The 27,914-nt window shown below is 38.4% G+C and overlaps 1 protein-coding gene across 12 annotated transcripts in view; it reads left to right on the forward strand.

Annotated features, from left to right (window-relative positions):
• The window catches only part of foxp1.S (forkhead box P1 S homeolog), a 629,350-nt gene that overhangs the window by 6,026 nt on the left and 595,410 nt on the right, over positions 1-27,914 (forward strand). The window lies entirely within an intron of this gene.

Genomic DNA, 27,914 nt, shown 5'->3' on the forward strand with positions numbered 1-27,914 from the left:
AGATCCAAATTACGGAAAGACCCGTCCCGAGCATTCTGGATAACAGGTCCCATACCTGTTTAAGGAATCACACCTAACCGAGCCAGTGTAAGATTAATGAAGGAAATCATGGTATTTCTAGATCTCTCTTTCTGACAGATTCTCAAAATGAATGCTATAGATCTGTGAATGTTACAAGATGCTGTTACTCTTTCATAAAAGCTTGAGCCAGTTTTACCGAGACGCTTGCTTCGGTTTCTGCGACATGGTTTTGGGTCTTATATTGATGGCTCTTGATATGGATTCATTTGTTTCTATTATTGTTTCATTTTAATATACTTTTGATATTTTTATCTATCTATTAACAAAGTGTGTGCCCGAATAGAGTAAATGCAGCATAAGTGGCAATTATCGAAAAAAATGTGTATGATTAGGGATAAAGTCATGTTATATTGCCCAAGCTCTTGTTCCTTTGCATTTTATATTTAGTCCTTGTACAATAAATGTTGGTTGCTTTTGATAAAATCTTTTTGATTACTTAGATATTTGTATCATAAACGGGTTGTGTACCTTTTTTGTTTTATATTATTTGTGTTTTTTGATGTAATTAGCTTTTTATTCAGCAGCTCTCCAGTTTGCAATTTCAGCAATCCGGTTGCTAGGATCAAAATTAACCTAGCAACCATGCATTGGTTTGAATACAATACTGGAATATGAAAAGGAGAGGCCTGAATAGAAAGACAAGTAGCACTAGCAATACATGTGTTCCCTTACAGGGCATTTGTTTTTTATATGGGGTCAGGGAACCCTGTTTGAAAGCAGTCCGAAAAAGAAGGCGAATCATTTCCAAACTATAAAAAGAAAAAAATGAAGGCCATTGAAATGTTGCTTAGTATTAGCCATTCTATAACATACTAAACGGTAACCCTTAGTTAGTTCACCTTTAAATACATTATAGAATGCCTTATTCTTTTTCATTGGTCTTCATTTTTGTTTATTTTTTATAAAATAGCGTTTGCGTTATCTGCCTCTTTTTCAGCATCCAATTTAAATTGACCTGTGCTATCAATTTAAAATGCTAACCCTGGCTGCCAAAAAACATCAGTCTTTCTTTTCAAGCCACTTCTTGGTTGCTAGGGTAAATTTAACCAGGTAGCCCCTGATCAAAAAAGTTTGTCAAAAACTACATGAAAAACAAATTAAGCTCAATTGCAAATTGTTTTAGAAAATAACTGTCTATATCATACAAAAGGTGCATTTTAAGCTACTGTTGAACTATAAGTATGGGACCTGTTATCCAGAATGCACGGGACCTGGGGTTTTCCGGATAACGGATCTTTCCGTAATTTGGATCTTCATACCAAGTCTACTAGAAAATCATATAAACATTAAATAAATCCAATAGGCTGATTTTGCTTCCAATAAGGATTAATTATATCTTAGCTGGGATGAAGTACAAGGTATTGTTTTATTATTACACAGAAAAAGGAAATACTTTTTGAACATTTGGATTATTTTATTATAATGGAGTCTATGGTAGACAGCATTGGGCATTCTGCATAAAGGGTTTCCGGATAATGGATCCCATATCTATACTACACTCGGCATCCCCTGATATCCTTGTGGCTGCCTGTACATTGTAAACCAACGAGAACTGTCAAGCTGTAGGGTGAAGAGCTCAAACACAGGAGCTGTTAAGGGTGAAACTGCGCTTCTCGAATGGGTGTCGTCAGTTCTTCATAAATCTGCTCAGATCTCCTTTGAAACCCTAGGCATCAGCCCTTTGAGTGCTGAAATGTAACCGGATTCCATCGCAGGGGCTTTGTCAGGCATATCCATTATTTTACCCACAATTGCTAGAGCCTGTAGGTCTGACCCTGTAGATCTTGTTCCTGGATTTTTAAGCATCTTTTTTTATAAAGCATGTATTATTTAGATATCCACCTATCCAGGCTGCAAGCAGAATCATTTGCTCTATTATTCGTCTGTGTGCCCTTAGCCTTCTTTTTTTTTTCTCTTCACCTTGGAAGTGGTAGCGAGGGCCCTTAGTTGTCAGTCCGATAAAGTGTCGTATAATGCAGAATTGCAACTGTCGGAAGGGTTTGTATCTCTACGTGGGGGCCATAGAGACGCCAACTGGAGAGTGCAATTATATAAAATCTGCGGAGAAGCTGTGGATAGACTCTAGTGAATCATGTTATGGCAGGTGTTTAACAGGAGGAAGGAAGGAAACGCAGCCATAGGGTGGGTGAAATATTGTCCGACAGTATAAAAAAGAAGATGCCAAGAGCAAGCGAGAGGGTGGGATGCTAATGAGTAAACACAGAGGCCTATATAGGCTGCTTAAAGGAATACTATACCCCCAAAATGAATACTTGGGAAAATATTGCAAGTAAATATTGCCCTTTTACATCTCTTGCCTTGAACCACCATTTTGTGATGGTCTGTGTGCTGCCTCAGAGATCACCTGACCAGAAATACTGCAGCTCTAACAGGAAGAAGCGTGAAAGCAAAATACACAACTCTATCTGTTAATTGGACTAACAAGTATAGTTTGTTTGGTATGTTTGTGTGGCGGTGGGACCCGGACCCTGGACACCCCTAGTCCAACACATTCTGATTTAAATGTAATGGCTGATACATACACACCATAAGATTTATATATATACTGTATATATAAGGTATAAGATGAACATTGATAACTTGGACTGTCCTGAAGCCCTGACTTGCAAAATGATAATTCTACCCTGCATATCATTCCTCCAATTAACATATGCTGACAAGGTAACATACCCCAATTCTTTCCCCATTGTCATCCTCTTTTGGTCCCAGAATCCAGTTACTCTCATTACTAGCCCAGTTAAGGGGTGCTCTGGCCAAAATACACCCAATAAAACAGCCCCCTGGTTGTCCTCTGTTCACATGTTTGCTGAATATTCCAGAATTGGGAATCCTTAGATTTTCCTGAAGGCCTGTCAGGGTTCGATTTGGGGTAAACAATCTGGATATTATAGGAACTTAGGGGTATATTTATCAAAAAGTGAAGTTAGAGAGATCGCCACAGTCCTCTAGAGTGAAATTCGCCACTCTCCATTCATTTCTATGGGATTTTTAAAAGAGTATTTATCAATGGGGGAAAGTTCATCCTTTGATAAATGCACCTTTCAAAATTCATGGAGAGTAGCGGAATTTCACTCTAGAGGACTGTGGCGATCTCCAACTTCAGTTTTTGATAAATATACCCCTTAATGTTTTGTGTGTGTGTAACTTTGTTAGGTGCAGATTGGCCTAGATCAGTGATTTTCTTACTTTTTCACATAAAGTCCCCCTTCAAGGCATCTTTTTAACTTTACAAATTACTTTAAAACTGTTGGAAATGTGTACAGGTATGGGGCCTGTTATTCAGAATGCTCAGGACCTGGGGTTTTCCGGATAAGGGATCTTCATACCTAGAAAGTCATGTAAACATTAAATAAACCCAATAGGCTGGTTTTGCTTCCATTAAGGATTAATTATATCTTAGTTGGGATCAAGTACAAGCTACTGTTTTATTATTACAGAGAAAATGGAAATCAATTTTAAAAATATTTGTCAAAGAGTGAAGTCGTCACAGTCCACTAGAGTGAAATTCCGCCACTCTCCATACATTTCTATGGGATTTTGAAAGGTGTATTTATCAAAGTATGAACTTTCACTTTTACCAATTGATGAATACTCTTTTAAAAATCCCATAGAAAGTAACGGAGCGGGGTGGAATTTCACTCTAGTGGACTGTGATGATCTCTAACTTCACTCGTTGATAAATATACCTTTCTGGATAATGGGTTTCCGGATAACAGATCCCATACCTGTAAAAGAAAGTTACTTAGAATGAGCGTTTTTTTCTTTCGGCACAGCTGAATTTTTTGGATTTGCATCCCCTTTTGGGTTGACCTCTCATAATATCTAAAGAGTAAATTGCAAGAGCTGAGTAGCCTTTTAAGCTTCTTTCTTTGCTTCTCCTTTATGTGGGTGCCCATGACTCTTCTGTCCATCATGGTTTCTCATGACTTATCCTGCTTAATTTCTGCTGTTAAGCGGATCCTTTCCTAGGCATTGGACACTGTAATTTCACAGCATTTACTCTGTCACCCTCACTCTAACTAGAGCTGTTTATGCATTAATTAGTCCTTCCACAGTCTTAACACATCAGTGAACTGAAGGAGTCACACGTCCCAAGGCATCACTTTATGCTTTATGTGACTGTATGTGACTTATATGAAGTATTGCCGTTTCCATCCGGATGGCAATGCAGATGATGCCAGAGCATATTAGTAGGGGCAATAAGGAGACTTGTGTTGCTTAAGATCTGTGTGAAATTAAATTAATTTAAAATGAAATGAAATAAGCTTTTATTAACATGCGCAATTAATATGCAGCAATAAACATTCTTCCTTATGTGCTAAAACCAAGCTGACACTTATTAGACACCGGGAGCAAATAAAATGCTTAAAGGAATACTGTCATAGGAAAACATGTTTTTTTCAAAACGCATCAGTTAATAGTGCTACTTCAGCAGACTTCAGCACTGAAATCCAATTCTCAAAAGAGCGAACAGATTTTTTTTATATTCAGTTTTGAAATCTGACATGGGGCTAGACATATTGTCAGTTTCCCAGCTGCCCCAGTCATGTGACTTGTGCCTGCATTTTAGGATGGAACTACTTTCTGGCAGGCTGTTTTTTCTCCAAATCAGTCTCTGTGGGACTTGGCTTTTACTATCAAGTGCTGTACCAGGGAGCTGTTATCTTGTGTTAGGGAGCTGCTATCTGGTTACCTTCCCATTGTTCTGTTGTTAGGCTGCTGGGGGGGAGGGAGGGGGTGATATCACTCCAACTTGCAGTACAGCAGTAATGAGTGACCGAAGTTTAACAGAGCACGAGTCACATGACTGGGGCAGCTGGGAAACTGACAATATGTCTATCCCCATATCAGATTTCAAAATTGAATATAAAAAAATCTGTTTGCTCTTTTGAAAAATGGGTTTCAGTGCGGGATTAACTGATGCATTTTGAAAAAAAAAAAAAAAAAGTTTTCCCATGACAGTATAGCCCCCATGGTATTGTGCAATGTGGTGGTTTTTTTATACCAAGAAAATAAATGATGTCCCTTAAAAAAAATAAATAAATAAATAAATTAAAAAAAAAAATAAAAAAAATAAATATATATATATATATATATATATATATATATATATATATATATATATATATATATATATATATATATATATATATATATATAGTGCTGACATATTCCATGGTACTTTGCTGATGTTAAAAAGATGAACAAAAGCCTCTTTGTCTTGGTCCAGTAAATCCCCTTATGTGGCTATATATTTTTTAGCAATTAACCAAACCAATCTATCTGGGCCTTATTCCTTTTATAAAGGTGGCGAACCGCTATTATTAAATTCTTTTGGTTCTATGGTCTCTAAAATAGAATCCTTCAAAATAACATAGCGATTACTGCTCCAAAAGTAGCGTCTCGTTTACCCCTAATCCACAATGACTCGGGTGTATGAACCCCAGGTCCCACGCTTCCAGGTTCGCTGATGCTTTAAATAGGCATGATTGTAGTAAAGGGGGAACACACTCACATATTAGATGAGTGGCCCAGGGGCATCACCCCAAACCTGTAGCTGGAGGTGAGATACACTTGAAGACAAGTGGCAAGCACTTGTCCACCATGTGTGTAGTTCCCTTAAACGTAAGTTTTCTAAAGACGTACAGATAATTTTCCTACGATATCCGGTGCGTGTATGGTGAGAAATGAGCCGACCAGTATCGGCAGAAGACTTGGATATCGTCGATCGATCGGGCTGGACAGAAAATTTTTATTGGGTGCCCTTGATCGTAATTGTTACGTCTATGGCCACCTAAAGGTTGTGAAGTTATTTTAAGAGGAAAATTTATTCTTACTTTTTTTTCACACATTGAGTACGTCTATTTCAGGTTTGAAACCCTGAGCAATGTAACAGCAGTCAGCTAAACTAAGAAAGCAGCTGAAGCAGACTTCTGATTGGTTGCTATGAGTTTTGGTAATTCACCCTCCCCTTAAAGATAAATTAAACACCCTTGAATCTTAGAGCCAATAATGAATAATATACAATGCGGATTTTACTTTGGGCTAAGAATTAATAAAAGAAAATGTAAATGCCCCGTTCATTGGAGCACTCTATAGATATGCTACAGTAGCTGTCCAAGTTTTAAATGAGAGCTGGCCGTGTCCTAAAAGCACAGTAGGAGGGGGATAGCCAATCACAGCCCCGCAGACACACAAGCAAAGACAAGCTTCAGTTCCCTATCAGGTCAGCCTAGTTGCTGATTGGTTCCTATCCGACAGTGCAGTGTACTCAGTTTTGCCAGCTCCCTTACATGGCCTCGGAAAGGAGACAGCAGGAAGTGGAACAGTAGGCAAACAGTTTCAATAAATCAAACTGCAACTTTTTAAAGCCCATTACTTCTATATGTAAAAGAGTAGAAATAATGCACTGGCACATTCTTGTTTTTCAAACAATATGTCTCCTTGCTCCAATATGAGGGATGGGAGGAGGATTGTGCCAGTTGAGGAGCAGCATTGCAGATGAATGAGTAAAACCTATTTGGTGAGTTCCTATACATGCATTACATGTTAAAGGGATACTGGCATTGGAAAAAATGTTTTTTTGAAAACGCATCAGTTAATAGTGCTGCTCCAGCAGAATTTTGCACTGAAATCTGTTTTTCAAAAGAGAACAAAACAGATTTTTTTATATTTAATTTTGAAATCTGACATGGGGCTAGACATATTGTCAGTTTCCCAGCTGCTCCCAGTCATGTGGCTCTGATAAACTTTAGTCACTCTTTACTGCTGTACTGCAAGTTGGAGTGATATCACCCCCTCCCTCCCCCCCCCCCCCAGCCTAACAACAGAACAGTGGGAAGGTAACCAGATAGCAGCTCACTAGCAAAAGATAGCTGCCTGGTAGATCTAAAAACATCACTCAATAGTAAAATCCAGGTCCCACTGTGACACATTAAGTTACATTGAGTAGAAGAAACAACAGCCTGCCAGAAAGAAGTTCCATCCTAAAGTGCTGGCTCTTTCTGAAATCACATGACCAGGCAAAATGACCTGATATGCACCTACACACCAATATTACAACTAAAACAAATACATTTGTTGGTTCAAGGATGACATTTTATATTGTTGAGTGAATTATTTGCAGTGTAAACAGTGTAATTTAGAAATGAAAACTACATAATAAAAATCATGACAGAATCCCTTTAAGGATCTGGGGCAGATTGGTCCAAAAGGGTACCAAGAAAAATCCTGGTCGGATTTGGTCTTATCCTGCTAACTGCCTATTTACCACCAGTCCTTTTGGATCATGGAACTAAATGTTGAAGAGGGGTGTTGGCCAGGGTGAACATGGGCCATAGGCAGTGGGGCAAGCCCTACAGATAAGCTTTTGTGCCCCAGGTACCACAGTCAGCACTGTGAAGGATGCTCGGAATTTACATTTGGCTAAATCCTCTGCACTTATGGAAAATTTGGATTTGAAGTGTTTAGTCACTCCAAATCTGAACTCTTAGGAGCTGAGTTATTAATACTCGAGGGTTAGGATCCGGCATACCCAGTTAAATACACAAGTGAGTTCTTCATCTCAACTGCATTTATTTTGCCTTTAATGCTTAAAAATATTCCATCGTTGAAAGTGATGGGACCAGACTATTTTAATATTGTAATAAAACCGGGTGGTTGGTAAAGGTCGACCCTAGAAAAACCTAGCAATTTAAATAAATTTTAAATACAGGTATGGGATCCGTTTTCCAGAAACCCTGTATTCAGAATTTTCTGAATTACGGAATGTCTCCCGTGTACTCCATTTTATCCAAACAATCCAAATTTTTAAAAATGATTTCCCTGTAATATTAAAACAGCAGCTTGTACTTGATCCCAACTAAGATATAATTAATCCTTATTGGAAGCAAAACCAGCCTTTTGTGTTTATTTAATGTTTACATGATTTTCTAGTAGACTTAAGGTATAAAGATCCAAATTACGGAAAGATCCGTTATCCGGAAACACACCAGGTTCCGAGCATTCTGGAGAACAAGTCCAATACCTTATGGTTGAATGAGTAGTTGGTAGGGTCTTCCAGAAGCCTTGACTTTCCCTGCATAAAACACAAGGAAATTGTTGATTCAATTGAAATTACATGCACATATAGCACGAATGGATTTTAAATTTTCTCTTCTTAAATCACAGAGTGCATCAAATGAATGGTCATAAATCATTACATATTTACAGTATATCACATTGTAGCTACGCTTAGGTGCTCAGTTTGACCCTTGAGGATCTTCATACTTTTATGTTGTACGTTAAGGTTAATTTCCTTATAATTCTGACATGCCCTTTCATGGGGCAGCAAGTATTCTACTGACCAAGATGTTTTGATTAACACACTATGTGGTCATCGTAAATTCTTTTTTTACTTGACATTCAAAAACCCTAGCATACTTACACTCCAGCCATGTTTAGGAATGTATTGCACCCTTCGATTTTCTCCAAATATTTTCTATACCAGAACTTATTCCTTTTAACAAATATAAGTGCAATGCAAAGACTTTCGATTGGTGCTACTGACATAGAGTGTTTACCTTCCTGTGCTTCCGAGATAAAGCCTCAAAGCTTGAATTTTTAGAAGAAACATTGTAGATGTAACCGGGTTGTAAAGCTGTCTATGGCAGCACCAAAGAACACCGTGGGGTCTGATTCAGACTTATGACATTTTTGTTCTAGTTTCCCCTTAATCTGAGGCATGTCATATGTCTACACTATTTCTGGGCACACGTGGTAGTTTTGATAGTGGTGGTATTTTTAGGGCTGGCGCATGCAGTGTCAATCTAAACAGTATGTATTTCTATAGTGCTAAGAAACTATGGAAGGTTTATTAAGAGAGGAGTAACCAGAATGCTGAGGGAGCTCATTTCCAAGTATTTTAGCAGCACAGTGTTCCATATTGTTTGTTTTCATTGAAGTCTCCCCCTAGTGGCAATATGACTAACTTTAGTTTTTGGTTTTTTTTAAAGGGGGAACTACACAAAACACAACATAAAACATGAGCTTTTTGAAAAGTAAACATAATTTCAAACAACTTTACAATATATATCAATTAAACAATATGCAGACTTTTCATGATTTGTAATGGTTTTGAAGAGTTACCTAAGCCTAGCTCCCTGCTCTCAAGCTGAGCTGTCTGACTGCTTTGCTGAGCTGGCTGACTACTGTTACTTTGTATCAAAAGCCATCTGTCCTCAGCCTGCATCCTGCAAACTCCACAATTCCCTGCACATGTGATATCAATAAGGAACAGAACATCCCAGTGCAATGCATTGTGGGTTAGGTAGTTCCTGCATGCTGTCTGTAAGCTGTGGAGAAGTTATTACAATTTGTAACATCAGTGTTTAGTCCCTCCTTCCCTGCCAGGATTTCAAATGATGCAGAAAGAGAAGAACTGTTACACAGCTGGATTTCAGCATAGAAAATGGCATTTATTTATACTTTTTGAAGAAACAGGTAACTGTGATGGGTATATTAGGGGTTTCTGTGTTATGTGGCCTCTTTATCAAATTTTGGTTTGGAAGCCGGCATTCCCCTTTGATTTAAAAATCTGGTCAAAATATTTATAAAGCAATAAAAGTAAACAAATAACTGGTTTTGCAACTTCAAGAAATGTGAAAATATACTGAACTGCCAGGAATCCTTCAGGATTCTTGCATTCGATATTTCATCAATGTGCCCAGTAGTCATCCTTTTAAAGTAGGAATGCACTGAATCCACTATTTTCAATTTGGGCCGAACCCCCGAATCCTTCACAAAAGATTTGTCCGAATACCGAATCCTAATTTGAATATGCAAATTAGGGGTGGGAAGGGGAAAACATTTTTTACTTGTTTTGCGACAAAAGTCATGTGATTTCCCTCCCCACCCCTAATTTGCATATGCAAACTAGGATTCAGATTTGGTTCAGCCGGGCAGAAGGATTCAGCCGAATCTGAATCCTGCTGAAAAAGGCCGAATCCTGGATTTGGTGCATCCCTATTTTAAAGAGTGAAAGTGTGCCCGGATCAGGAAATATATGTTTTTATACAGTATATATTATGTGGAATGAAACTAACTCTAGTGCCAAGAGTGGGCATACCTCCTCGCTGTAAGCCCACTCTTGGCACTAGACTAATTGAAGTCGTCAATACATTTTTTTTCTACAGGTTTACATGTATGAGCACTACGGAAATGACCAGCAACATCTAGGTGGATCAGTTTAAAAGTAGCGGTTTGTGATCAGATGGCTTGTTTGTTACTTAGTTGCGAATAAGATACGTTTGTTGCCATTTGGCAATTTATGTAACTACGGGACTACACTGTTAACATTTTATGACTGCCTGTGAACTTTTGGCAATTAGGGATATGATGAAAATCATTTAACATTGGTGATACGTTCGAACACGTCACAACAGGGAGGGTTCTTGGGTTTTCGCGCCAGAACCTGAGTATTTAAGGGTAATTTGTTTGTATGTATGTAACTTTGACAAAGGCTGATGTTGCAGCCGAAACATTAGTTTTTCTAATAAACGCATCACTTTGCAATAAGTCCTGAGTAGTGCGGCTTCTTTTGGAGAGGATTGTATGCAGCTTTTGTGAGGCGTGCACCCAGGCAACGTGAGGACCTTTTACCGTGAGTGCTGGGATTTTGTGGAAATATATATATATATATATATATATATAATATCAAAACAGGGAGGTTGTGGGAGCACTCTAAAGGCTTTAAAGTATATATATATATATATATATATATATATATATATATATATATATATATATGTATAATAAATGCTATTGCATATGTACCCAAAACAGGGGTTATTTTGTTACAAAGTTATGATCATAAAATTGATAAGCCACCATACCACGTCAAGGTAAACCCCGAATGGCGGTCCCTAACTTGTTTTATATTTTATGTGCATTTTAGCATTACCTGTAATCAATGTCCGTTGAACGCTGTTTTTTCACTTATATATATATATACTTTAAAGCCTTTAGAGTGCTCCCACAACCCCCCTGTTTTGATATTGTATATATATATATATATATAGTGAATAAAGTACCCCCTCTTGTAAAATATAAGGATATTATAAGTTACCGAGGAGTTTCATGACCATATAAAAACACGAGGCCGAAGGCCGAGTGTTTTTATACAGGTCATGGAACTCCGAGGTAACTTCTAATATCCTCATATTTTACAACTGGGGGTACTTTATTTATTATAATACACAAATTTTAGTAAGTCATGTGACAGAAATGACATCACTACTCACCGTTTATAACTGATGACATCACTACTCACCGTTTATAAGGATATAATTTACAGGATATTCATGGCTTTTGTGTATTATATATATATATATATATATATATATTTTTTTTTTTTTTTGAAGGTGAACAACCTCTTTAATCGCAGAGTCATACATTTTTAAAAAATTGACGTTGACTGTCTGCAAACTTCTACTGTTATAGATAAACCTGTTTAAAGGAAATTTTTCAAGAAGTACAAAACTATATTTAATTACTTAGCTTCCTCCAGAGCTCCATGCAACCGGGCACCCCCCCCCAAACTGCCCTGTTTTCTGTACCTGGTTTTAAAATGAGAAGTAGGGCAGTGGGGTTAGGACACCTTTTTTTTTTTTTGCCTGAACCGAAAATGGCTGTTGGGTTCTCTGACCCCAGCAACGAAAAACAGATCGAGTTGAGTTGCTTTTATATTTTAAATGTTGCTTTTTTTTAAGGTCCTCTGCTACGTATCTTGCAGAACCGCTGCTGGTTTGCTAGGGTAATTAATGTTTAGCCTCCTTGAATCCAAATCATGCCGAATTCACAAATAATTGTGCCTACACCATACTATAAAATTAAATTTTTAAGGTGAGCAACCCCTTTAAAAACGCATGCATGTGTTATTTTGCTAAATAATGGTATTTTGAAGTTACCATGAGTCATAAAGTAAAGTTTCTACGGGGATGATACATAAACTAGTATTAGTTTATAAGGCACATTTAACATGTAGGTAGGTGGCTCTTGTTACTTTTGCTGGAATCATTGTAACTAAATGCCTGACCAGTTTTCAGTTGGGTTTATGAGAGAGCAGGCGTCTTCATGTTCTTCTATTACCTACAGGTTAATGCATCTAATATAAGGTTTGTTGATGCTGCGTCATTAAAATTTTTCGGCATACAATTCATTTATATGCTTGTGAAGGAATGCGGTTCTTTTCTACTGCTGCCTCCATCCCTGCACTTGTGGTTTTGTCTATAATTTCAAGTACATTACGTCTAATGTCCTGAATAAGGATGTTAAACTTCATGCAAGCATGTTTGATGTTCCCTCTGTCAGGAAAACCACAAAGTGTAACAGGAAAAATGGCTCCGGCATTGACACATCTCACTGCCCCTCTCGTTGTGGCCGCTCGCTCTCTCCACAAACAAAAGACGTTTTTTTTTTTTGCTCTGGGCAAGCAAAGCTAAACTTTCACTTGGTGCGATTCAAGAAATACCATAGAAAAAACATTATTCAGCTGCAGAGGTTTAATCAGTGGATTCATTCAAAGAAACGACCAAAAGTCAACAATTTGCTATAATCACGGGGATTTAGCGTCTGAAGAATTATTTTCGTTGCCAGCTGAAATGATTAGTTTTAGGATAGTTAATACTTTCCAGAAGGCCGCCATGTTGGCAGATGTTTTACGCTGGAAGGACTCTATTTAGATTACAAATTACTCTTATTCCTTTGCACATTTTTGTAAAATTCATAGTTGGTTTTTAAGGAGTTATTTCATTTTCCCTTATGTCTCTGGCAGCTGTACTAACCATGAGATGCTTTCCCTTCTATAAGTAGGATAAAGACACCACTAATCAGAACCATTCCCAGCCTGTCCCAAACCTTGTCCTAGCTGGATATGTTTGTAGCCAGGACAACTATAATGGTTGTGCCCCTAAACAAAATGGCTTCTGCTGCTTACTTCTGACACACCCTTTATTCTGTTATGGGGTAATCTGTGGTGTTTTTGCATGTCTTCATAGGGACTACAGCTTTTCACAGAAGGTTATTTTTGAGTAGACCTGGTTGTGCTCCCCTCAAGGTATAAAGCAGGGAGGTGAGATTGGTCTTGAAGTAGGGGGTGTCACAGGCAATGGGGGTTGGCGCTGATTTGTTGTTGCTGGTTTTGTTGGTGCAGGTTTGCTGTGTTGTAGGCAAGGGGGTTGTTGCACTGTGTGTGTGTGCCTGCCTTCTGTCTAGTTTTATGCCACTTGTTTAGCCTAAAGTTGGCCATACACGGGTCGATAAAAGCTGCCTACAGACCGAGTCCGCAGCTTATTGGCCCATGTATGGGGTCCTCCGACGGGCTTCCCCGATCGATATGTGGCCAAAAGTCGGCCAGGTGTTCATCAGACAGGTTTAAAAATCCCATTGGATTGTTGACTGCCTGTATTCCTTTCATTATGATCCGATCATTGGGCCCACAGTTGGATCAGCCTGATATCATCCGCCACAAGGTGGGCATACCAAGGAGATATCCGCTCGTTTGCCGATTCTATGTGTATGGACATCTTAAGTATGTGCTTTACATTTGAGGTTAATGACAATAAAAATGACCATACACGGGCAGATTAAAGCTGCCAATATCAGACCTTTAGACGATTCAGCAGCTTATCTGTATGGGGGCTTCCGATGGGTCTCCCAGATCACTATCTGGCCAAGATATTGGCTAGTTAATGCGGTCCTCATCCCATCAGGGCCCATTCTCTTCGCTGTAATGCAATGGTTCGGCCCTAGGGCCAAATGTTCTAAATAACTTGATATTGCCCTGCTGTTGGTGGGCATATAGGGGAAAGATCCGCTCATTTGGCATCCTCACCAAAAGAGCGGATCTTAGCGTGTATAGCCACCTTAAAGGGCACCTATCACAGCCAAAATCAAACACATATTGACAATCTGACCAGTACAAGCTAAACACGTTTAATCAAACTACATATATAGTTTTTTGAAAAAACTGCAGGTTTTAAAAAAATCCCTTACTTTGTCAAATGGGTTCTTTCACTGAGGGAGGCCATATTGAGACTCTAACAGAGACTCTAATATGCAAATTTCAGGAGCATGCTCAGATTGTAACACTGCTTTGAGTATTCTACCCAGAATGCCTTGTTTTAGTAAACTCCTCCACTAGAAGTATCCACTAGAAGTGCTGCCACCTACTAACTTCCAGCAGGTGGCAGCACTACTGTACAGCAGCTAACACACAGGTTTGGCTGATTTGAAAATAGCTTAGAAGGGTTGATAAGCAAGCAAGGAATTTGAACTGAGCATGTGCGAGATTTCAGAGCTGCAGTTCGCTGGGAAGATATAGGTAGGTGGAGCCAGTGAAATCCAAGATGCCTGCCTCAGCTAGAACTGCAGTGGAGATAGGGGAGATCTTGCAGAAGGAATAGTGAGCTGATCATTTACATTATACAAACAATTCTAACTGTTTTAAAAATCGGATTTCTTGAACTTTCACATAGTGTATTTACTTAGTAAATGATTTTGGTCATGATTGGTGCCCTTTAAGGGGAAAGGAAAGGCCCTTCTGCTGCTGATTCTAAAAATAAAAGCAAGAGTGGGGTACTTCAAAGAAGAACAGTCCCCATTTCCCTCTCTGTCAAGAATCGTACATGAGAAGAGGGAAGAATCTTCTCAATCCTGAAAAAAATAAAATTAGAAATTCTCATCTGTCTCCTGAGGAAGTAAAGTGCTTTGGGAATATGAAGATGTATTTATTTTAGAAGATATTGATTCCTTAACAAGAGAGGCTAAAGAGATAGAGGGCTGAGTCCCTCGAAATATTAATACTCTGGTTCATTTTAATCCTGCGGATGATAAACACTAAGAAGCAGCCCAAAATTGAATCCTCCTATCGAAGAGGTAGTCCAAATTTATCTATTTTAATGAAAAAAGTCAGACCAAACTAGAATCCACAATTCGACCTTATTTATTATTAAAAAATCCAGATTTTATCGGATCGGGAACAAAAAAAAGTGCGAAAAATCGAATCATATAATTTTTTTCCCGAATCTCTCGAATTTTTCGGACTTTTTCCCGAACAGTCAGAATTTAATAGTCGGATTTTCAGGCTAATTTCTGCACAGACCACAGAAACTTCCAAATAAGATAGAGATTCTCCAATTGACTTATATACAAATTTGGTAGGACTGAGATTCCGGATTTTAGGATGCAGACTTTTTCCATCCTCTGGGTATAATAAATCTCGAAAAATTTGAGTCTTTTTTTTTCCACTAAAAATTAGGATTTTATAGTTAAAAAATACTAAAATTTTTTAAGTTTTTGGCATTCTGACTTTACTAAATAACCCCTTCAATTGATACATTTCTTATATGTGTCCCTGCTGAGCAGAACCCCTTGCGTTTCATTAAAGGATAAGTAAACCTTTAAAATAAGTGAAAGTAAAATTGATGAGGGGACTATTCTAAGCACTTTTGCAATATACATTCATTATTTATTTATTTTTAATTCCAAGATATTAAGGGATACGTGTACTGTTAATATGAATGAATTGTGTTACAACAGCACCACCTGCTGGTCATTTCCCCACCAGTCTGACCAGCAAGTAGTCAAGGAAGTTGTCAGGAGAAAGAAAGAGGCTGCTCTGATGTTCTTCTGCTTAGGAAAGATTTGAGAAAGGTTTCTAATTTTATTCATAAGCAGGAGAACATCAGAGCAGCCTCTTTCTTTCTCCTGACAACTTCTTCCTTGACTACTTGCTGGTCAGACTGGTTCGTAAATGACCAGCAGGTGGCGCTGTTGTAATAAAATTCATTCATATTAACAGTACATGCATCCTTTAATATCTCGGAATTAAAAATAAATAAATAATGAATGTAAATTTCAAAAGTGCTTAGAGTAACCCCCTCATCGATTTTACATTCACTTATTTTAAAGGTTTACTTATCCTTTAAAGGCAGCTCTTAGAATTGATACAATAGTTGCTAATATTCCACAGATACTGCTGATAAATGTATCAACTAATTGTATCAACTAAATGGAGCAAATTGTAACATTTCAGATGCTCCTGGATCACTGAGGTGCCAGACTGAAACACTAGAGACACGAAAATTAAACTTACATTTTCGGAAAACAGTAAAAAATGAATAATAGAAAGTAATTGAAAAAAGTCTTTGTTTATGGTGAACAATCTAAAAACAATTGAATTGACAAAGGTGTTTGTAAGGTGAAGAAATATGACTGTAGAGTAAATATATGCTGTCATACATTTTATACTGTGCTTCTTCCATTTGACTTGGAACTACTGTATAAGCGGAAGATTGGGACTGGTTGGCCTTGGTATAATACTCAGCAGAAGGGCCATAAGAGTGATCTTCTCTTAGGAAATTTGCCACATAAGCCAAAGTTTATGCCCTGTGATAACCCTAATAGCCGTGAGAATCAATGAAGCATGTCCAGAGCAAATCAGTAGTAGGATCAGAGAAACCTATCAGGTTTTTTTTTTTATCATTAGATTTTAGTGATGAATAACGCCCTGTTTAGTTGGAGGAGAGAATGTATTTAATGCGAGTGAGATGAGTCTCTGGTTAATCAGAATCTTGGCCGAAGGAAATGATCTTGTGTGTAATTTAAACAGAAAGTTAAAGATTGAATTGCTATGCCCTGTGCAAGTGCCAATATTGCTGCCAGGTGAGGATCTGTTATGAATGCGTCCCGCTTGTTGTTTTGACAAGACTTTACAAGCTTAGAATGAGAATTAGTTTTCTGCCATATTTGCATTGTTAAAGTCTACTCGCTCCTGCCCAATGCAAAGGATGGCTCAACCATAAATATCCTGACAGCTGTTTTGTTTAAAGGGAATGTCAACCCGAAAAAAAAAAATGTTGTCTAATAAAGGAAAACCTAATTCTAAGCAACTTTGCAATAAACATTCAGTACAAATTTTCTATGATATATGTGTTGCTGTTAAAAGTAGTGTTTTGTCTGTTCTTTTTCTATTCCTGGTGGCTCAGACTGTTGATATACTGTAAGACAAGGCAGCTGATTAACAGACTCGGGGGACAAAGATTTTTGCAACAACCAGGAGTTAAAGGGGACCCGTCACCCAATACAAATAATACAAATTCTATTTTATAATGTTAGTCAAGCCAAATGAACTTTAATTACACTGTATAAATTATTTGAATCTTGTTTCCATCAGTCTGGGAACTCATAACTATAACAAGCAGGCAGGAGCCATTTTGGGGACACTGTTATTAAGACAAGCCTTGTATCATGTTTGTGTGAATCTTGTTTGTGCACCAGAATGGGGGACCTGATATCCATCCCCATGCCGTGGCTACACAATTAAACCGTGAAGAGAACGAGGAATTTGGGGAGAGCAGTGACATCTAGGAAGTGCCTAAGACATAGAGGAGGGGCAGGCAACATTTGATTGACAGCAGAGATTTTTAAATTAGGTTACAACAGCTGTGTCACTTTAATAAAAATAAGAATTTGGAGTCATGTTTAATTTGAAAAGGACGTTTAGGGGCCGATTCACTAACTTCGAGTGAAGGATTCGAAGTTAAAAAACTTTGAATTTTGAAGTGTTTTTTTTGGCTACTTCGACCATCGAATGGGCTACTTCGACCTTCGACTTCGAATCGAACGATTCGAACTAAAAATCATTCGACTATTCGACCATTCGATAGTCTATGTACTGTCTCTTTAAGAAAAAACTTTGACCCCCTAGTTCGCCATCTAAAAGCTACCGAAGTCAATGTTAGCCTATGGGGAAGGTCGAAGGATATTCCTTCGATCGTTGGATTAAAATCCTTCGAATCGTTTGATTCGAAGGATTTAATTGTTCGATCAAAGGATTATTCCTTCGATTGTTCGCACTAAAATCCTTCGACTTCGATATTCAAAGTCGAAGGATTTTAATTCCCAGTCGAATATCGAGGGTTAATTAACCCTCGATATTTGACCCTTGGTGAATCGGCCCCTTAATATACAGCTTTTTGTGACAGGTCTACTTTAAGCAAATGCTGCTTTCATCAGCAAATGTTTTTACAAATAACTTTAAAAGCATTGAAAATGTATAATAAATGTATATTGTAAAGTTGTTTTCTTTTAATTAGGCAATTACGTTGACTTGCCCTTTAATACCTCACTACTCTGTAGGCTATTGGCAAACAGGGCACCACTGTGGGGACACGACTGGGAGGCCCATTTATCAAAGGTCGAATTTTGAATTCTTGTGAATTTTTTTTAATTCGAATATACTCACAATTCGACTGGGAGGAACTCAGCAGGTTTTAGGTGGCGAATATTTGAATTAGGGCTGTTAGGTGTGATAAATCTCACATTCAAATTTGCATTCGAATAGGGGGATTAAATTTCGAATGTGTGAATTTTGAAACTTGAAAATTCGATTTCGAATTTATTATGCGACCCTTGATAAATCTGCCCCTAAGTGTTGGTGGAGCTTGGCTCCACCTGTCACCAACTCAGACAGGTCACTTTACATTCAGTAATATGTAAGCAGTTTGTTTTTTCCCCATTGCTGTTTTCTGCCAGTTTGGATGCGGTGGACAAAATGCCCCATGTGTAACTGGCCTTATATTCACCTGACCTAAACTGGCCTCATAATTTTCTCAGGGTCACACTGAGCCAGCCAAACCAGGGAAAAAACCCGGTGGACCCCCCCCAACCCAGAACTGCTCCCCACGCAGCTCCCTGGCCTCCTTTACCTGCCCCAATTGCATCATGTCAAGAAAAAAAACACGGGGCAGGGAGTTGCAACTAAGGTGGGGAGTTTGTGGGTCCCCTGACGCAGCAACCGCAGTGGTCCCTGGACCCCCATTCCTACACTGTAACAACTTTTTAGGTAGGGCATTCCACATTTGCAGGCCAGAAAGGGCAGTAGATGGGGACTTGGGTGGTTTGGGGTGTGTGATCGTGTACCTGGGAGTGTCCTGAAAATGTTTAAAATGGTCAGGACCCTTTATACTTTACTTCTTGTATTGGTCAGTATTTGTATGTCTGATAAATACATATAATATACAAAAGCCATGAATATCTTGTAAATGATATCCTTATAAACGGTGACTAGTGATGTCATCGGTTATAAACTGTGAGTAGTGATGTCATTTTTGTCACTAAAGCTTGTGTATTATAATAAATAAAGTACCCCTTGTTGGAAAAAATGAGGATATTAGAAGTAACCTCGGAGTTCCATGACCTTTATAAAAGTTGTGGAACTCCTTGGTGACTTATAATATCCTTATATTTTACAATAGGGGGTACTTTATTCACTATATACAATATATATATCTATATCTATATATATATATATATTTCATAAAGGGGACCCAAATGTTGGCCTGTTCTTTTTAATGTTGGAGTAAATAAAGAAGATTTTTATTATTAAAATCCCAGTGTGCATTCCTATATTCAAACAATTTAATATATATATAAATATAAATATACAAAAATAAATATATACTTCTATTGTATAGGGCTGTGGAATATTCGGAATCCAAAATAGTACAGGTATAGGACCTGTTATCCAGAATGCTCGGGACCTGGGGCTTTCTGGATAACGGATCTTTCCATAATAAGGATCTTCATACCTTGAGTCTACTAGAAAATCATGTAAACATTAAATAAACCCAATAGGCTGGTTTTGCCTCCAATAAGGATTAATTATATCTTAGTTGGGATCAAGTACAAGTTACTGTTTTATTATTACAGGGAAATCATTTTTAAAAATATGGATTGTTTGGATAAAAAGGAGTACAGGGGAGACATTCCGTAATTCAGAAAATTCTGGATACAGGGTTTCTAGAAAACGGATCCCATACCTGTATTTAAAATTTATTTAACTTGCTAGGTTTTTCTAGGGTTGACCTTTACCAACCACCCCGTTTTATTATTATTACAGAGAAAAAGGAAATTGTTTTTTAAAAATTTGGATTATTTGGATAAAATGGAGTCTATGGGAGATGGCCTTCCTGGATAACAGATTTCCGGATAATGGATCCCATACCTGAAATAATGTCTGCAATTGCTGAGAATTAATTTCTGAGGAGACGTAGTGCTGGAGAAAGTGCACTTATGAGTTTTTCTGTTTTTTTTAAATCTTTTTCACGTCCAGACTGAATTCGTCAGTTGATACAGAAATGCATTTGGCTTGTGTTTTCTTTGTGTGTGTGTGCATATAAATATATATTTATAGAAGTGAAACTCAGAATGGAAAAGTTTGATAAATACAATACGTATGTTATAGACAAGTATAGACATTTTTGCCAGTGAATTTTATGTGACTGGTTCAGTCTGTCTGTTAAAATCCTTTTCTCAGAGATTAAAGTGAAGAAGCAGTGATGTCATGCTCGCTGCCATTCACAACCCAGTCAGCCCATCGTTCCTACACGCACACTGTAATTATGCATATTGTGGCCTGCCTTGGACAAATTGCTCTACCACAAACCATTAACTACTCCTAAGTACAACGGATAGTGAAACACACGACTTTCATTTATGATGTACTTTCTTTTTTCTTAAAGGGCACCTATCACAGCCAAAATCAAACACATATTAACAATCTGACCAGTACAACTAAACACGTTTAATCAAACTACATATATAGTTTTTTGAAAAAACTGCAGGTTTTAAAAAAATCCCTTACTTTGTCAAATGGGTTCTTTCACTGAGGGAGGCCATATTGAGACTCTAACAGAGACTCTAATATGCAAATTTCAGGAGCATGCTCAGATTGTAACACTGCTTTGAGTATTCTACCCAGAATGCCTTGTTTTAGTAAACTCCTCCACTAGAAGTATCCACTAGAAGTGCTGCCACCTGCTAACTTCCAGCAGGTGGCAGCACTACTGTACAGCAGCTAACACACAGGTTTGGCTGATTTGAAAATAGCTTAGAAGGGTTGATAAGCAAGCAAGGAATTTGAACTGAGCATGTGCGAGATTTCAGAGCTACAGTTGGCTGGGAAGATATAGGTAGGCGGAGCCAGTGAAATCCAAGATGCCTGCCTCAGCTAGAACTGCAGGGGAGATAGGGGAGATCTTGCAGAAGGAATAGTGAGCTGATCATTTACATTATACAAACAATTCTAACTGTTTTAAAAATCGGATTTCTTGAACTTTCACATAGTGTATTTACTTAGTAAATGATTTTGGTCATGATTGGTGCCCTTTAAAGGAGACATAAACCTTAAAAATGAATATGGATAAAAATGGCATATTTTATATAGTGAACTTATTGCACGAGGCTAAAGTTTCAGCTTGTCAATAGCAGCAATGATCCAGGACTTCAAACTTGTCACAGGGGGTGACCATCTTGGAAAGTGTCTGTGACACTCACATGCTCAGTGGGCTCTGATTGGCTGTTGAGAAGCTAAGCTTAGGGCTCGTCACTAATTATCCAGCAGAAAATGAGCTTCCCCTGTAATATAAGCTGATGCTACAGGGCTGATCATTAAATTCTGATGCTAATTGCACTGGTTTCTGTGCTGCCATGTAGTAATTAGCTGTATTAATTACTAATCAGTAGGGACAGGCGATTTTTTTGCCTCGTTTCGCCGAAAAAATTACGCCCATAGACTTGTATTGCGGCGTGTGTCAAAAAAAAAACCACACGCGTCAAAAACCAATTTCGCCGCGAGACAAAATGTTTTTGACGCCCATAGACTTTAATGGGCATCTGCGACATTTCGGCGGCGGCGAATTTATGGCGAAACCAAACAGGTCAAATTCGCCCATCCCTACTAATCAGCCTTATATTGTGAAATTTCTATTATATATGTACTGTATATTGTGACATATAAGCTCAGTAAGTGACAGCAAGTGACAGCAACACAGAGCATGTGTAGTGAATCAGCAGAAAAGAAGATGGGGAGCTACTGGGGCATCTTTGGAGACACAGATCTTTACTGCTAAAGGGCTGCGGTTGCCTTGGGCTGATACAGAAGCACAAAACATAATATCCAACATTTAAAGCTACTTCTTTAGTTAAGCTTTAGTTCTGCTTTAAGTGGATATCCTTTTATTATTAGTTTAAATTCCTCCCTTCCTAGTTGTTTATCCTCTTTAAACTGTACCTTTTTTTCAGTCATCTTTCTCTGTGTTTATTAACACAGAGTTCTCAATTGTTACATTGTATTAGTGAATTCTTTAAATAGGGTTACTTCCCCTTGAATCCCAGTCTAAATATATTTCATCTAAAAGTGTGTGTGGGGGGGAGGCATATCTCATTGTCTATTTAAAGCATATCCAAGTGTTTAGAATATTTATTTTGATAAAATATCAGAAGAACAAACACCTACATGTTTCTGGCAGAATAAAGTTTGTTTAAACGCTTCTCCGTCTCCGCATTGAATCATTTAGATCTATGCATCAGTATTCCCATTTTAAATGTACGGAGACCTCGGAGCAGTCATTGTTTATTTATTGTCCCGGAATTTATTATCTTTTTGTGGCTTTTGTAAATAGAAAACACAATTTCTTTCTGCTGTTGCTCACTCACCCCCGTGATGTGTCAGCACTTCCAATCCCCTCCTGCTATGAACTACTGTAAGAACAGATGGCAAGTCAGTCTTCCACCCCCAAGTACAGCACCTAAGGATTATGTGTGCTACAGGCAGCCAGAGATGGCAGTTGCCCGGAGCCCCTATAATCACAGTGGCACATGGGATGCTGAGAATAAAGTAGGGAGGCTTTGCGAAAGATTCGGCCGAATACCATACCAAATCCAAATCCTAATTTGCATATGCAAATCAGGGGTGCGAAGGGGACAAAAAGTCACGCGATTTTCCTCCGCCCCTAATATGCAAATGCAAATTAGGATTTGGATTCGGTTTGGCCTGGCAGAAGGATTTGGGGCGAATCCTGGCCGAATCCCGAACCGAATCCTGGATTCGGTGCTTCTCTAGGATAAAGTACAAAGCAGATATTATATTGTGCAACATTTATTATTTTCTAGGGATTTCCAAACGGTGTTTCAGTATCCCATCAGCTGCTAAAGCCATACCAGGTTATTTCATTCTCATACCTCCCAGCTGTCCCGTTTTCCACGGAACAGTCCCGATTTTGACAGCTCAACCCGCCCAGGTTTGTTACTGGAATGTCCCGACTTTCTCTTTGATCTCCTGCACTGAACAGCCAGAAAAAGATACAAAGCTTCTTGTTCGCCTTCCAAACACTTTTTTTCAGTTCAGTTGTTTTCAGATTGTTCTCCAGAAAAAAAGACTTTTTTCAGTTACTTTCCATTATTTATTTTTTACTGTTTTTCTAAAATCTAATTTTAAAGTTGAATATTCGTGTCTTTGGTGTTTCAGTCTGGCAGCTCAGTAATTCAGGCGCAGACTCTGAACTGTTACAATTTTGCAACATTTAGTTGATATATTTCTCATCTCTGGAGTATTAGTAACTATTGTATCAATTCTAACAGCTGCCTGTAATGAAACTCTGAGATTCTGCTCAGCAGGGACAAAGGTAAGAAATGTATCAACTAAATGTATCAATTTAGAACAGTTTACAGGGTCGGCGACCCCCCCTTCTCAGAGCTGCTTTAGAAGGTGAAAAATGACACTTTACACTTCAATATTAGAAAAACAGTGACACGTAGAAAATACATAGAAAAATAGAGCCCAGAATAGATACTTAGATACTCTAAGCAATAACAATTTAAGATAAGCAGGTCTCTTGGGGAAACTGTGACTTGCAGCTTAAAGGGCATTTCACCTTCATTAGCAAAATTGTAATAACACATAAAAAACACAAAAATGTGTTCAAACTTTCATAACCTGCCAAATTTTGTAAAATTAACATGGTCATTGGGGGGTGTGGCCACAAAAATGGAAGAGGTCAAATGTTTTTCTACGTGCTCCATGCGACAATGACAAATCTTTTTATCCCTGTTTCTATTTCCAAAATGTTGGGAGGTTTGCATGCTTTGTGCCCTAACTAACAGGCCATTATACCAACCACTTATGGCTTTATAACATGACCCATGATATGGAAAGGTTTTGTTTTACAGTTGAATAATGATTCTTATATGAGTGAGGATTTGTGCAAAAGGCCATTTTCAAGTAGAGCAGATCTTCTGTTCTCAAAAATGTCAGGCACATTTGGCCAGCAGAGGTCGCTGTTGCATTGGGGGTTTTTAAAGAAGTTACCTGGTTAGAATAGTCATGGATGCTCCCACTCCTGGTGACGTTCTCTCTGTCAATTCATTATTGGGCAGATTTAAAAAGTCTAATTGAAAATTCAAAATTAGAATTCGACTAGGGAGTTATTCAAATTCGATTTGAGTTTTTCAAAACTCAAAAATCTGATTGCCATCTTGGAGTCAGGAAGGAAGTCAAACTGGAGAGGCTTCAAGTGGGTTTTTTGCCTTCCACTGGATCAACTGGCAGTTAGGCAGGTTATATATAGATTTAAAAGGTTGAACTTGATGGACGTGTGTCTTTTTTTCAACCTAATTTACTATATTACTATGTATCTGTCACACAGAGGGAGGCTGATAGTCCCCAGGATTTGCTTCTGCTTCTTTTCGATTGTATAAAAATAACTGTTTCCTTCATGGTGGATATTACTTTTTGTGCTTGGCTGCTAAAAGTGCAGTGCTTGCTTCTGTGCTGATGTGACTTGCTTCATACCTTCCTAGCCTTGTCAGTGCTTTTCAGGGACGCTGGCTATACCTATTATTATTATTATTATTATTATTAACCCTCCTTTTGTGTTATAATCCCTCTTACAACAAAACAGAGATCCCAGTGGATGTGTTTTGATTTAGGGTGTGGCTAGCCAAATGGGGAACTAAATGGAAATCTTCATAGCAGAGAACATTACTTTGATCCCATCAAACAGAACTAGTACTTTAGTAATCACAATTCTGCAGGAACAGTCCATAGGTTTCCCTAAAGCCTTTTTAGAGATACCACCTGGCAGCATAGGTATTACTCTCAACTGGTTACAGTTCTTCAGGAACAGACCTTTAATTTGCATCTAACCTGTACATCAGATACCATAACACTATGCCAGCATGCATATTCCATTGTACTAAGCACAGTTCTGCTGGAACAGCCCTTAAAGAAGGAAAGCTACCAAAGCAGTTTATTGCCAATAGATTAGCCACAATAGTGCAAGCTATAAGACTATATTTATTCTGTAGAATGCTTTACCATACCTGAGTAAACAGCTCTAGAAGCTCTATGTTTGATAGCAGCTGCCATATTAGCTTGGTGTGACATCACTTCCTGCCTGAGTCTCTCCCTGCTCACTCATAGCCCTGGGCTCAAATTACAGCAATGAGAGGGGGAGAGGGATAAAGGAGCAAACTGAGCATGCTCAAGCCCTAGCCCTGAAGGTTTAAGCTGAAAACAGGAAGTCTGATACAGAAGCCCATGAGTACACAATAGAAGGAAAGAAATGTGGTGTTTCTTTTGACAGAGGACTCAGAGCAGCATTACTTTGAGGGTTTACTGATGTATTTATAAAGACCTTTCTGATAAAGCTTACTTAATTTTAGCCTTTCCTTCTCCTTTAAGTTTACTCATAGCTTATAATGGGAGATAAAATAAAAATGGAGCAGCATAGGTATTCCCCTGTGTTAAGCCAGGGGTAATCGAAGGGTGTACTGGCCCTTTAAACACCTCCTTCTGCAATTTTAGGCTAGTTTCTGTAGTTTACTAAATCTGGAGGGCCGCAGACTTGACAGATTTCTTTCTTTTACTGTAGGTGGGTGTTTACTAAATGCCAAGACTCCCCAAATACAGGAGAGGACCCCTCTTTAACCCAGCTCATGATGTCAGGATTTCCTGTGACATGACTACTATATATACATATTATATAGCAGCATTTTAATCCCTAATAAAAGGCCAAAAACAATTCCCTTATAAAAAATTTAAAAAAAGTGCTTTTGGCATTGGGGTTTAAACACAGATTCCACATGGGCCCCTTTAAATGCAATGTGTAGATTTGGTCACAGACCAATGCACAAGCACAACTAAACACTACATCGGGAAAAAAGTATAGAAACCCTTTGGGACGTCTGTGCATTTCTAGCTAAATTTAATGCCAAAAAGCTTCATACAGTCATTATTGCCCGGCAGTCATTAACTGCCGCTCTCCTCGTTTTTCTTGTGAGTTTATATAGCGAGGACAAGCACCCGAAAGCCTTTCCCCGGGTGCTTGTTAAAAGCTCTAAATTTAGTCATTTGCTATGAGATGGAAATATTTCAAATTGGCTTCTTTTTTTTTTTCTTTTTGTTTTCAAGGGAGCTTTGGAGAGAGAGTTCCCGGCTTCTCCATCTGGCAAAAGCAATAACCAAATTATTATTCAGTCATGGCTTTTTAACGGCCGCAGAGAGAGTGGATGTTAACTAAATGATGCAATTTATTCCTTTCTCTTTGCCAGCTTGCCTGTAGCAGGAAGGTTGCCAGATTTTAATAAAGTTGTACCCAGATGGTACTTGCGTGACGCCCACTCGGTTACACAGCCCAAACCGGGAATTGCTGAGCAGCCACTACAAGCTGTGGGTCAGTCGGGGGGTGCCTGTTGCTTCACACTTTTGCATATGTAAATCTGTTACTGTTGTGTCACAACTGTGCCGTCTACACACACAAGCAATTGCCTTACTCCGAGGCCCTGATGAATCTGGATTGGGTTCCAGTTAAAGGGATACAGTCATAATACCCCCCCCCCCATTATTACAATATGGGATCCATTAGCCGGAAACCCATTATCCAGAAAGTTCTGAATTACTGAAAGGCCACCTCCTATAGAATCGATTTTAATCAAATAGGACCTCTCCTATTCATATTTCTGTCTCGTAATCACATTAATGCATGGTTGCTGGGATAATTTTGACCGTAGCTGAGCAAACTGGAGAGCTTCTGAATAAAAAGCTAAATAACACAAAAACTACAAATAATAAAAAAATGAAAACCAATTGCAAATTGTCTCAGAATATCCCTCTCTACATCATACGGAAAGTTAAACGGCCCCTTTATATGACAACTCCCACCATCTCGCCAACTGTCAGGGAGTGTTGAGAGTAGTAGTAGTTCTAAAACACCGGGGAGGCTGCTAGTTGCTTAAAGGGAACCCGTCACTCCAAAGAATTATTCAGAATCCTATTTTATCACATTAGTCAAACTTATGAACTTTAATTACATTATATAAGGTATTTGAATCTTTTGTCCTTTAGTCTGGGAATTCATAATTATAACAAGCAGGCAGGAGCCATTTTGTGGACACTTATTAAGACAAGCCTTGCATCATCTCAGAATCTTGTTTGTGAACCAGAATGGGGGACCTGATGTTTATCCCCATGCAATGGCTACACAATTAAATTGTGAAGAGAACTGGGGGAATCTGGGAAGAGCAGTGACATCTAGGAAGTGCTGAATGGAAAGTGAAAGTAATTGCCTAAGGCATAGAGGAGGGGCAGACAATATTTGATTGACAGCTGAGATTTTTAAATTAGCTTACACCAGCTATGAATTCTTTAATAAAAAATAGAAATTGGATTTCATGTTTAATTTGAAAAGGACTTTTATTATATAGATTATTGTGTCTGGGTGACAGGCCCACTTTAAGGGTAAAAATTCCACGGGACGATTTTAAGTGCGATACCGTCCATTCCGATGTGCTGAAATGAATTGCAGGCGTCACATCAATCTAAGGTAAGTAATAGGAATGTCGAACGTTGTTGCTGTGTGTCATTTCGTATCGGATGCGAACAATGCATGTTGCGTCTTCATCCGACAGTTGTATTGTCCTGTCTCTTATCTTAG

The sequence above is a fragment of the Xenopus laevis genome, chromosome 4S (genome assembly GCF_017654675.1).
Source record: "Xenopus laevis strain J_2021 chromosome 4S, Xenopus_laevis_v10.1, whole genome shotgun sequence".
In the NCBI taxonomy this organism is placed as follows: Eukaryota; Metazoa; Chordata; class Amphibia; order Anura; family Pipidae; genus Xenopus; species Xenopus laevis.